Raw genomic sequence first — 14,316 nt, forward strand, 5'->3', positions numbered from 1 at the left:
AGTTGACTCAGGTCAAAAGTACACGTTGCTGCTACTCTCCCTGAGATCTAAAACACAATCCCAGCTTAAGCCCAACTTCAAGCTGCTAGGCAACCATGACATTCCTTCCACTCTGACCATTTCAAAACAAACTCTCTATGCTTATAATCAATTAATTCTTTCATTGATTCACCTAAAAAGTACTTATCAAGCCCCATACTGCAAGAAGCATCTAATTTGCAGCATCTATATGATAAATCACATGCTGTGCTAGACACTGAGGGAAGTGTTTTGATAATGTGATGTGTTCATGATTTCACAGGTGTGAGGGTTCCATCCCCCATGGCAGCTCAGGACACTTTCTATTCCTCCTCTTCCTGTGCATTTCTTGTTCATGCTTTCTCATAAAGTCTCTACAGAGGTTCCATCCAGTGTACTGGACATGTTCCTCTGGGTCATTTAATATCTCCAGAGCACCCACAGAGATGCATACTGGCCACCCATGATCTGTCAAGGGCATTATGGTCTCTCCAAATAATTCAATAACTACATTTTGTTCTTGTTAGGTGACCAGTCAACCTCCTTTTCTGGTCATTGATGTCCTCAGTGTGGTTGGTATATCACTTTGCACATGGAAGTCATCATTGGCAAAATCTCAGTCTACTTATATCCCGCAAATATCACCTATAACAGCAATTGTGTGGTGGATTAGAGCATTCACTGTGGCTAGAAGGAGATAAAAAGATAGTTTACCGCCTCAGATACCTTCACACTTACTAGCCAGTGACCTTGGGCAAGTCAACCCCAATTTCCCTGCCTACCCTCCTCAAAAAAAAAAAAAAGATGGTTTAGCGAGGCTAGAGAAGAAGCAGCAAGGTCTTAATCAGGAACCATGTGAGTAAGCATAAACCAAAGTCTGGGTCAGGTAACAACTCTATATCTTCAGAGTACAAACAAAACAAAAACAATCAACCAAAACCAAGGAGCTGAGACAGATTGGGAAACTCCTAGTCACATAGGTGCCTAATCTCAGATTCATCCTTGACTCTTTATTCTTCCTCATTCCCCATATATAATTTATTTTCAAGTCCCACCAATTCTACCTCTATCTCACACATGAGGAATGTATTTAAGGTTAGAAAAGGCAAGATTTCGTAACTATTTAGATATAGGCAATAAATGAATATGAGAAGTCTACAGTGACATTGATTTTGGAAGCCAAGGAGATATAGAGGATAGTAATGCCTGTAATAACAGGGAATTTCATCAGAAGTGAGAATTTGAGGAAAAGATAATTAAATCTTTTTAGAGCATGTTAACTTTGAGGTACCCACACATATGGAAATATCCAAAAACCAGTTGGTGATGCAAGACTGTAGCTCAGAAGAGAAAGTAGGGCTAGATATATAAAATAGATCTTGAAATCATCAGTACAGATATAATAAATGAGCCCACAGAACCTAATGAGATCCCCCAAGTGAGTATTGAGTAAAAAAAGAAGTGGGTTCAGTACAGAGCCAGAGTGAACAACCAATAGGAACAATGATTAGTAGGCATGACATGGATAAAGATGCAGCAAAGGAGATGTAAAAAAAAATGATTAGGTAAGAGAATAACCAGGAGAGAGCAATGTCTTCAAAATACAGAAAGGAGAAAGTATCTAGGAGGAGAATATACAGGACAATAGTGTCAAATGCTAAAGAGAGGTCAAAAAGGACACTGTGAAAAAAAATGTTAGATTTAGCAATTAAGGTATAACTCAGAACTTTGGAGAAAACAGTTTCAATCAAAAGATGAGGGCAGAAGCCAGAGTGTGAAGAATTTAGAAGAGAATGAAAAAAGAAGCAGGGAAGATATGGAGCAAAGATAGCATTTTCAAGGAGTTTAGTTAAGAAGGGAAGGACAGCAACTGACAGATGACAGAATCAAATAAGGTTTTGGTTCACTTTTAAGAAGAGGGAAGACATAGGCATGTTTGGAAGAATCAAAGAAGGAATCAAAAGATAGGAACAGAAGATGAGAGAGAGTAGGGATAATAGTAGGGGCAATCTATGGGAAAAGTCTTGAGGAAACGGGATTAAGTATACAACTAGAGGGTCTATATTTGTCAAGGAGAAAAGTCACCTCTTTTTCTGATACTGCCATGATAGAGGTGATAGTGGAAAATGTCATCAGAGGGATACAGGATGAGAATGAGATAAGATGGGGAACTGATCAGTAAATGGCTTCCATCTTTTCTGTGTATAATGAGACCACCAGCTAAAAGGGTAGGATGGAGAGTACCATGAGAAGCTTGAGAAAAGTTGAGAAAGTTCAAAGTCGTCACCATGGAAGATGGAGTAGTGAATCTTTTAAGGAGGAATAGAAAGCTTCCCTTATTCCAGTGAGTGCCCAGTTGAGGTTAGACAACATTTGTAGTAGACCTAGTCCATATAATTTCCTGATTTTTTCCTTAGCTCTGCTCAATAATATGTAAATAGGAGCTAAGGATATGGATGGTGAAAATAATCCAAGGTTGGATTTTGGCTAGGCATGATCATCAACAGAAAAAAAGGAGCAAGGATAAAAAGTAAAGGATATTGCAGGGTTAAATTGATTTACTAAAGGGTTAAGAAAGGCAAGAAAGTCAAGTATAGCCTGTACAAAGGCAATAGCATAGGAAAGAGGTGGAACATTGAGAAATTAGAGATGATGAACATGGTTTGGAGTCATAATGTATAGGGAAAGTTGGGTTGATAAAAAATATATGATCAGATAAAGTTATTTTGAAGTTAGTTAACACAGAAATAGAAAGCTAATGGGTGATAGTAAGTTCAAGAGTATGACCATCTTTGTGTGTAGCTGAGATGGAGTGGGATTACTCTGGCATTGGGAGCTGATGAGACTGAGTGCCTTGCAAATTAGGGTATTTGAGGAAGGAAGAAAAATGTCTATTGGGTCAATACATAATGGCCACCAGGATCTGTAGTAGGAAAGAAACTTAGCCTAAACTTCAAAGGAGGTGGGGTTGCTGAGTACTGAGGGTAGAGGGAAAATATGGAAGTGGTAATGGTGACCAATGAGTATTCTGACTCCTCCACTGTGATCAATGAGTTAAGGGGTATGAGAAAGTGTATCCCATACCAGAAAGGTAAGTAGCGCCATCAGAAGGGAACTAAGTTAGTACTAGAAGAAGATAGTAGTCAGAAAACAAATTGGTTCAAGATGAAATGAAGTTTTTCAATTTTGGGGCAGGCATTCCAAATAGCACAAATATCTCTTAAGTTTATAAATAATTTGTACATTGCTGTTTTCAAGTTTCTTCCCCATTAGACTGTGAGCTCCTTGAAAATAGGGACTATTTTTTTGGAGGGGGGAAGGCAGGGCAATTGGGGTTAGGTGACTTGCCCAAGGTCAAACAGCTAGTTAAGTGTTAAATGTCTGAGGCTGGATTTGAACTCAGATCCTCCTGACTCCAGGGCCAGTGCTCTATTCACTGCCCCATCTAGCCACCCCGATAGGGACTATTTTTGCTTTTTTTTTTTCCTTTCCAGCTCCAGCACTTAAAGTGCCTGGCATGTAGTAGAGGCTTAATAAATGTTTATTGGATGGCTGACTGCCTGAAACAGCGGGGGAAGGGCCAACCGATCAGGAGTGAGACATTTCAGAAGAAGGAAGGGTTGATGTGGAAAGGAGTAAGGGGGCGAGAAGTTGGGGCTGGAGAACAGGTTACACACATTGTCATCTAGATGTTCAGAGTCACTGGGAGGTAAAAGAGTATGGAGTGTGCTACACATTGAGGAGCAATTCCAGACAGTATCAGTGGTTAGAGAAAGGTCCGCTAGGAAGGCGTGAAAAATAGAAACTCTTTGGTTTGACATTAAAGGCTTTCTAGCATCTGGCTTCAATCAGTCTTTCCAGCCATATTTCACATTACTCCCCACCATATTCTCTACATTCCAGACAAACTGGCCTGCCAGCTAGTCCCTAAACTTGACATGTTCTCTCTCTTGCCTCTTTGTGTTCACACAATCTAATTAGCCTTGCTTAGAATGCTTGCCTTCCTCACCTACACCTGCCAGAACTCTCACGTTCCTTCAAGACTCAACTCAGGCACTACCTCTTTAATGAAGCTTTCCCTGATTTATCCAGTTGCTAATGATGCCCAGGGCCAAGTACTGTATTACTTTACCTTTGTAGCCCTAGTGCCTTGAACATAGTGTTGAATTGATATGGATTGATATTTGAGTTCCTCATGGCTTTGTTATTTCCAAGATGTGTTTTATAATTTCAGTCATTGGCTGATTACTGGTGGTAAAGAGATGGACTAAAAATACACGTGACTGTGACAACGTAAATAAAAAGAGCGATAAAAGAAAGGTGAACTGCTTAATTTAAAAAATAAAGGTATTGGATGCTGAAATTCACAGTCCTTTTAGCAGAAAAGAGGGGGACAACAATGGTAGAATACTGCATATATTGTCAGATGTGGTCACTATATCAAATGTCTCATTTAATTTTTATTATGAAAGAGAGGACAACCTGGGTTTGGAAGAAGTTTTTTTCTCTTCCAAAAAATAATGGTGACAAAAGCAAATGGCATATCAAACATTAAATAAATATTAAATAACACATTTAAAATAAAACCACTAAACCATTAAAGTGACAATATAAAAGTGATCAAATTTAGCAGCAGCAGTTGTTTGAGAAACTGAAAGCATACAATTTCTCAAATGTGATGGAACCTGATTCCTCTTGTTACTTAATTTTGGTCCCCACTCATTTGTCTATTTGTTGTACCCATATACAATATACACCAATATACAAATGTTCCAAAAGTCTTAGTGCAGTTTTAAACCTTAATACTTCAGAGCTTAAAACACTCTCCAGGGAGACACAAGTATATATATATATATGAATATAGACTTCATCATTTGTATTGGCCCATCTCCCATCCCTGGAATACACTTCCTTATTATTATCTGTAGCTGGTATAATCTTCTTTAAGATGTGGCAGGCATCATCTTCCACATGAAGACTTTACTGATCCCCATAATTGCTAAAGACCTCCTTTAAAAAAGCTCTATCTTTGGTACCAAATAGGTGCACCATATGAATTCATTAGTCACATTTTGCTTTTTGTGATGCCACATCTTCTTGCCCTTCCTATCTTACTCTTTTTTTGCCTTTTGGAGGGCAATTAGGGTTAAGTAACTTGCTCAGGGTTACACAGCTAGTTTTTTGTGTGGGTGCTAAGTGTCTGAGGCCAGAACCGAACTCGGGTCCTCCTGACTCTGGGACTGGCGCTTTTACTCACTGCGCCACCCAGCCGCCCCCTTTATATCTTACTCTTACATGGAGTAGGGAGGATAAGGGACTGAGCCTTCCTAGCCTGTGTCACTATATTTATCAGGTCCAGCCAATATTCCTTACTTTCTTTTCTTAAAGGCCATTGTCACTTCTTAGTATAGAAATACACTAGGTACTGAAGTGGTGGAGTCAAAATATGGGTGGAAATTTGTAAAAGATGGAGACAAATGAAATCCCTGCCCCTAAGAGTTTACAATTTAGTAGGAGAGAGAGGCAACACATAGACACACAGGAATAGGATACATGACAAGTATTGTGCACACAAGGTGTCATGTAAGGTTCCATGAAGGAAAGATCATTTCTAAATGTAGGGCACAGGCAAGGTTCATGGAGGAGAAAGAATTTGAGCAGGACTTTAAAAAATGGATAGGAAAAGGGCCCAAATGAAGGGAAACATTCTAGGCCAAGAGAATAATGTGAACAAATGCACAGAAGCTATGTATGGGGGGAGAAGAGAAAGTTGTCCAATTTTGCTAAAGTTTGAGTGGCTGTAGCATGAGGTAATTCTGGAAAGGTCCCAGATTGTGGGAACTGTTGAGTATCAGGTTAAAATTTGAATGTTATGAGGGGTGGCTAGGTGGCACAGTGAATAGAGCACCAGCCCTGGAGTCAGGAGGACCTGAGTTCAAATTTGGCCTGAGGCACTTAACATAAAACTAGCTGTGTGACCTTGGGCAAGTCACTTAACCCTAACTGCCCTACTTTCCCTTCTCCAAAAAGCAAAAAAAAAAAAAATTGAAACTTATGTTGCAGGTAGTAGGGAGTCATTGAATGATTTTGAGCAGAGTGACACTTAAAACTATGAACAATAACAAATGACTATGAACACTAACAAACTGTGAAGTATATTTACATATATTAATCCAGAAGAGTGAAGGGACAGGGGTGGAGTGGGGGGTTAAAGATGAGAGAAAGAGTGGAAGCAAAATAGCTTATTAGGTGGTTACTCTAATAGTCCAGGTGAGTTAAGAATAGAGAGTTGGGAATAATTCAGATATTTCAGAAATAGATTCTATAGCAGTCTATGAATGAAACTTAGGGAAAGAGAAGAGCTGAATATAACACTAGTGTGTCCAATGTAATGAACAATGATGCTACCCAGAGAAAATGAACTCAGTAAAAGGAATGCGTTTTGGTGAAAAAAGTAATACACTCAGTTCTAGATACAATGAATTGGAGGGGCTATTTTGCTAAAGAAGGATTGCTAAAATCCTTCTCAAAGCAAAAAAAGATGCCAGAAGTGACCAAAGTTTCATTGTCTACAACTCTGCTGTAGTTTCGAGTTGACTAGAGCTTGGATCATCTGATTCTCATTGCCCATGCTTATTTTCTTATCTCTCCCTTCATATTGGTGCTGCAGAAACCAGAATTTTAAAAATAGGGCACTTGAACAGGCAAACACTCTATCTAAGGGTTACATGGTACTGACTGTGATAAAAGGAACAGAACATACACAACCACAGATAGCAGCATTGACTGTGCAGTGAAACATAGACAATCTTGAGATTATCTGACAAAAAAAGTCCTGATTTTTGCAGCTGAAAAGGACTCTTCTGATCTCAAAGCACAAAAGTCACTAATTTTCAGATTGTAGGTGGTATACCATTTTATTTTTAGTTCTCAACCATAGCTGGTTATGAGATTTATCAAATTATCAAATCCTTATCTATAGAGCTTATTATGTCCACTGGAGACTGACATTAGTGAATGTATGTTTATGGGGCTTCAATCCCTAAATACAAACACCCAAACACACACACGCACTTTGCTCCATTAGAGGCACTGTGGTGTAAATACCATCAGAATTCAGATTCTCTTTTAGAATGTAAGTTTCTTAAGAGTAGAGATTGCATCATTCTTTGTATCACCATCAGGGAGTACTTGGTGTACAACTTAATGAATACTTACTGACTGATTAATTATAATGGAAAAGAAAAAGCATGGATTTAGAATTCAAGACATCCCAACACCAGCACATGTTAGCTGTGTTATGAGAGATAAGACACTTCATCTCATAACTCCATTTTCTTCTTGGGGCCAAAAATACTTACAGCTATTTTCTTCCCAGGGTTGCTTTGAGGGGAAAAGTGCTTTGTAAACAGTGAAGTGTTACAAAAGTATAATTTTATGAACACTTAAATGATCCATAGAACCCTAATCGTGGGCAAAGTCCTTAGTCATAGAGAACGGGCTAGAACATGACTCAGTTCAAACCCATCTCTCACTGACCAAGCAATTCAAAGCATATAACTTACCAGTAATTGAGGGAGGAGTGTCAATAATATCGTGCAAATAGAATTTAAATTCTCTGGAAGAACTTTTAAAATTTTTTTGCTTTGGGGGGAAGTTGTACACAGTGTGTGCTTAATAGATGCTTATTTCATTGAATGGAGCAATGTCTCCATGTCCTATAGGGATCTATTTGATCTGAGGCAATATGATGTAGCATAAAGTATACTGGGTCTGAGTCACAGGATCATAGATACAAGAACAGTAAGTGTTTTGACCAAAGGCACACAAGTGCTAAATTTTGGAGAAAATTAACCCAGATCCTCTGACTCTAGTGCTCTTCTCACAGTACTGTGCTGCCTACTGTCTACATAGGTAACTGTATGGTCACCTAAGTTATCAGTCCGTACCTCCACGTAACTCGGTAAGAGAGTAAGACACACAGGAGTTAGCTATTTGCTTCAATTGAGAGTTTTCACATCAAGGGTTCCCCATACTGATGAAATCACAAATCCAGATTTCCAAAAAGTGATCAAGAAGAGAGCTTAATTATAGTTTTTAATTATGCAAATGTTAAATAAACGAATGAATACGACTTGTTTAAAAATGTTTTCACAGACCAATTAATTGTCACGTTCCATAGGTATATGATATGGTCCTAACTATGAGGACCCAATAGATGTAGGTTTGACTGCTTCGTTATATGGTTATGACTCAGATGAAAATCCAAAGGTTTAATAGAAAGAGCATCAAATTCTATGTCTGAATATTTGTAGTTTCACTACTTATCACCTCTTTCTCTCCGGGATATGTCCCTTAGCCTATTTATAAATGGTACCAATAATACAAGCTCTTGGAAATAATTTATATCACTTGTGTGACATTCATAACATCTTCCTCTATACTATAATTGTCATCTCCCTGCTCCAAAGTAGATTATAAATTTCTTAAGGGAGGGTGGCTAGGATTTATACAACATTGCATCACTTTTCCCATCCCATATGGTCCCCAGCAACTAGCACAGTGCCATGACTATAGTACACAATGAGTGAAACTGATGGAAGCTTGGCTCCCTACTTCCTCATCACAACAGGCTATATTAGACAACTTCCTGTAGTGGGTTGTTGTGAAGAAAGTGCATAGCATATCTTAAAACATTTTACAAATGAGAATTATCATCATCATCCTCACAATTACGGTAGTTAGACATAGGTTCCTAATTTTACTACTCATTAATTCCCATTTTCCTAGAGTTCAAATTCATATAGAATGGTAGAATGGCCAAATAAAGGGGGAGAAAGATTATTTGTGCAAGAATAACTTCAACTATTTATGCTAAATAATAAGAAAGTAATGTAAATGCAAACACTCTCATACCACCCCTAAAAACCCTTCTCCTAACCTGTAGTCTGTGGATTCAGTCCCTTTACACTCTCTTTGCTTCTTCAGCACAATAGGAAAGGTAGCCAAGTAGTTCATTTTATTCCAATTAACCTCTTGGTCTCCTCAACATAGCAAGAAGAGAATTCTTTGGTTGTTCACCGGAGGTAGTAGGGAAGTTTACACATGCTCTTGGAAGGAGGGGAGTCTGTTGAACTTGTCAGCATGTCTTTAATGGGAGATGTTACAGTCATTATATTCAACAGTCTAATGTGGGGTTAACAGCTCTTTGGAGGCCATGCCATGACCCCCAAGGAGTTGGAGCACAATTCTAACAGGTTTGTGACAACTCAGTCAAAGAGTGGGAAGATGGGTTGCATTTCATGATAAGAAATCCTGGGTTTTTCTCCAACACAATTGCACCCCCCTCTTCAACCATGTTAGTTTAATCTGCCCCCTGTTTTCTGTAAACCCCATCTAATTGTTGGCCTCCCTTGACTGTTCTGAGGGGCAATTATAACCTAACCCTAATCTGGGCACTCAAAGCAACTGAGCAGGCAAAATACATTCCCAAGCAATCCCACATGGACCTTTCTCCTCCTCTCCTCATGATTACTAGTTGTTTAAGGTGTTGCACATGTGTCACCTATAAAACCTTTCTCATCTTGTAAATGTGGAAACATAATTTTCTAACCTGTTAAAAAGGTCTTCCAAATGAAAAGTCTTGGTGGATGTTGAGCCCATTCTTATAAAATATAAAAATGCAAACTTCCAATTAGTTTGAGCGAACAAGTGATTGACATCAGGAAAGATGGAAAATCCCCAACTGAATTGCAGCAAAAACCCTTGTATAAGGGATGGCCAGGTGGCTCAGCAAGTAAGAGCACCGGCTCCAGTGTCGGGATGATCTGGGGATCAAATCCAGGCTCAGATACTTAGCACCACACCCAGAAATATACTGGCCGTGTAACCTTGAGCAAGTTACTTAACCCCGATTGCTTTAAAAAAAAAAAACCTTGCATAATTGGTGGATGGAATTGACAAATTAATAAAATGATTTAGTGAAAGCAGTTGGCAATGCACTTCTTCCATCATGATCAATAACTTTGGGAGGTATCTTTTGTAGCTCTGACACCAAGCATCAAACTAAGCTGAACTCAAAACCAGATGTTTATAACACTATATCACAAAGAATTAAATCAAGATTTAAAAAATATTTTTTCAAGTACATTGTTGTTACTAAAATGTTATTTTATTTATCATTTTAATTTATTGTTAATGTTAGTGGAAACAGAAAATGTCATCAATAAAGTATTATTTCATCTTTATCTCATCCTAAAATTTATATAGCTTTGTAAATTTTATAAAGTGAATAATTATTATTGCAGTAATATATTATTTACATATATTTATATATATTATTTATTTAATTAATAAATATGCTTTTGGGGGGAGCATTTGCTTCAAAAAATTTACTGATAGATGCATGTGATTGAAAAGTTTAGAATTCACCATCCTAGGTGACTAGAAATTGTATTACAGGTGACTCTGAAGGGATAAACTTTAGAAACTGGAAGCAGAAACAGTGCCCAGAAGAAACTGAGACCCACAACACAACATATAGCAGATCGCCATGTCCAGAAATGTCCAGGATACCACCAGACACCAATAACGCAGTGATCGAAGAAGGAACTGGGAGAACAGCAGGGACCAGAAAACCATGTGCTCAATGGCTGCATTAAACCAGGATGGAGTAAGCCCAAAGACAGGTATGTGAGGATATCATTAGAGAACACATGTGGTCCTGTGTCTCAGTGAACAGTTGCTCTTCCACAGGTGGGCCCAGGTTACAAGTGTTTCCTGTAAGGATGCCCTTCTTACATAACTCCTAGTTGTGCCTAACCCAACAGAGACATTGTTTATTTAAGTATTTGTAGAAGAGTGTGCTCAAAGCCTTTTGGAGGGGGAGGGAGCAAGAAAAAGTGTTAATATACTTTTTCATTAATGGCCTTTGCTTTGGATTAATCTTGTCTTTTGAGTGATGATAAAAAAAAAGTAAATACACAAGTGGGGAATTAGGAGCTGTTGTTTTGAGTACATTTGGGACTAGAAAGTACCTTGAACCTAAGTTATTATAAGAGCCACAGGTGTGAGAGGAAGGTGCCCCCAAGGTATTAAGCTCTCAATTCCTTTCCCTTGTCTAGACCAATTACTTAATTTGTTTTCTTTTGCTCTTGTCTCAAGTTGTTGAAATGTGTCCTGGGGCTGTTAGGCCTAAATCTACTTAGAGCATGAGCAAATAATTAAAGCGGGTCCTAAAAGTGAGGGGGGGGGAAGATGGGAAGGTGTGGAAAGGAGAGGGGGAGAAGGAGGGAGAGAGAGAGGGAGAAGGGGAGTGGGAGTGGGGGAGAGGGAAAGAGGGGGAGAGGGTAAGAAAATGTATGGGTAAGTCACTTCTCTCTGGGTCTGAGACTCCTCAGTCATAAAAAGAAGGGATTGGACCACATTATAACCAAGGTCTCCTGCCATTCTACATCTATAATCCTATGAATGTAAAACGTTTCCCTATTTACCTATATCATTAAGAAATTATGAGAATTTTCAAAAAAAATCGCTCAGATTGCAGGAGTCACACATGCCTTTGAAAAAAAGGTGTGTTTCAGATGCTTGGAGGGGTAATTAGTTCCCTATCTCTGGAGGTGTTTAAAGAGAAACTCATTGAGCATTTGTCACAAATGTATTTGCTATAGGTAGGAGATTGGAGGGTTCAGATGCTAGGACACAGAGGGTGTCACAGGAGTTTTAGTGCAGCTTTAAGTTTTAAGTCTTAAAAACTGAACTAAGATTTTCACAACACACTGTGTCTGATGGTTGTGCTTCTTCCCCACCAGATACATGGCTTATACCTTTACAACTTCTGAATGCCAGAGAGCATCACTAAGTGGATCCCAGTGCAGTGGGGTTCCCAGATGAGAAAGGTAGCTGCCTAGATGAGGAATTTAAGACTTTACGAGAAAACCTGACCAGCATGGGGACAGTCTTAATCTCCTAAACTTTCAATCTTGTCTAAAGGGAATCTTGTGATTTGATTCCCCTCTGCTCGTCTTTAGTCTTCATGATGTCTGGAGCACTGCCAAAGCCTTGACTGCATGTGTGAGTGCAGAGCCAGGGCGGGGAGTTGAGGGAAAGGTGTGGATGCACTGAGTAGCTAGGGAGGGGGAATTCTTTCTCACTGCCATCTTAGATGGAAAGGGTCAGCTCACCCACTCTATTTCTCCACCAGCTGTTTTATTCCCTTGGAAGAGGCTAACAAGTTAGCACTTCCCACTTAGTGCTGGAACACTTGGAACCTGGCTATCCAAATCTAGCTATAAGAACCAAGATAGACATGGTGGAGGGGAAAGGGGGCACAAAGAAGGGAAAGCAGTTAATGAACTTGGGTCATCAGTTTTGAAAAACTTCAAGAAAGACCCTTGATATTTTATTGCCTGTGGGATTAAATATAAACTCCAAGGTTTGACATTTAAAGCTCTTCAAAACTTGGTTTCTTCCTAGTCTTCCAGTCTTGTTACATTGTAGTCATTATAATCCACTCACATTATGGTCCAGCCACATAGGTCTACTCCTAACCAAAAACAAACAAAAAACAACAACAAACCAGGAACCAAAGAGAACATAAGTCTTATCTCCCATCTCTCAGCTCTCTGTCTCCCATACTTTCCTGGAAGACTCTTCCTACTTACTTTAGTCTTTCAGAATCACTTCCTTCAAGACAACCCCAAAACCACATTCTTCGAGAACCTTTTCCAGTTCTTCCCAGTTGCTACACATTTTGCCTCCTCCATTAGAATGAAACCCCTTTACGGGCAAGGAGTGCTTTGGCCAATGTTTTTTTAGCCCCAACATCCCCAAGACACTTAGTACAGTGCTCAATCTCTCAGGTTTAAAATTTCGGGATTTATCCTCAACTCCTCACTTTCCTTCACCCACATATTCAATCAGTTTCCAAATCTTACCATTTCTGCCTTCACATCTTTACTTTGGACCCTTTGTTATCAACTAATTTAGCTACAAATTTAGCTTGGGATCTTACAACCTCTTGCCCAGATGACTGCTGCAGCCTACTAATTGAGAGACAAGCCTCAAACCTCTCCCTTCTTCAGTGCCTTCTATGCACTGTGAAAAAAAGTAGTTTTCTTTAAGCACAGATGTCTTACATGTGACTACCCTGCTCAACCAATTCCAGTAACTTCCTGCTGCTTTTAGAATAAAATACAAACACTTCTGTTTAGTTTCTAAAGCCTTACACAACCTGATCCCACCTACCTTTCCAGCTTCTTTGAACGTTATTCCCCTCCTGGACTGTCCAATTCAGCCAAATCAAGCTTCCCTTTGTTCTTTATCTATAAGGTTCCATCATTTGTACTGGCCCATCTCCTACCTCTGGAAAACACTTCCTCCTTATCTGTAGCTCACATAGTCTTCTTTAAGACGTGGCTCCAACATAATTTTCTATATGAGGACTTTACTGATCCCCCAAAACTGCTAAAGACCTCCTTCCCAAACTACCTTGTATTTAATGATAGATATGTGTCTTAATCAAGTTTGTATTTATTCTGTGTATATTGTATTTATTATCACTTCCGTTAGAATATAAGCTCAGTGCAGGTAGGGATTGTTTCATCCTTTGTATTTGTATCCCCAGTGCCTGTCACATAGTAAAACTTAATAAATGCTTCTTACCTTCCCCTCTGAATAAAAATAAGTAATTCCCTCCTTTATAATAAATAGTCCAACAAAATAAATTAGCATATAAATCATCTTCGAAAATGCATAGCCAAGTCTCCACCTATAGTCCATCAACTCTCTGCCAAGAGACAGAGGCACATTGCTTGATCAGTCTTTGGAAGTCAGCAGTAGCTGTTGCTTTGATCAGTGTTCTTAGGTCTTTAAAATTTGTTCTCTTTCACATTATTACTGTAATCTTTGCATAAACTGTTCTCCTGGTTCTGTTCACTTCATTCTCTTTCAGTTCATATAAGTCTTCCCATATTGTCCAAATCCATCATATATGTCATTTCTTATGGCACATTAATATTCCATTATATTTTTCTCATTATCTCCCACGATTCAATTATCTTCTCTATGGTGATGATTCTCAGATCTGTACATCTAGCCCTAACCTCTCCTAACCTCCAAACTCACATCTTCAAGTTGCATATTAGACATCTCAAACTGAATGTCCTGTGGTCATCTTAAATTCAAACTGTCCAAAACTGAATCCTTCATCCCCCCCTAACCCCTACTCCTTTCCAAACTTATTTATTACTATCAAGGGGAGCACCATCCTTCCTGTCACCAGGCTTTCAACCTACATGT

Source organism: Petaurus breviceps, unplaced genomic scaffold, assembly GCF_028583685.1.
Source record: "Petaurus breviceps papuanus isolate PSGF00001 unplaced genomic scaffold, PetGlider_PUasm1.0 140, whole genome shotgun sequence".
NCBI classification, from domain to species: Eukaryota; Metazoa; Chordata; class Mammalia; order Diprotodontia; family Petauridae; genus Petaurus; species Petaurus breviceps.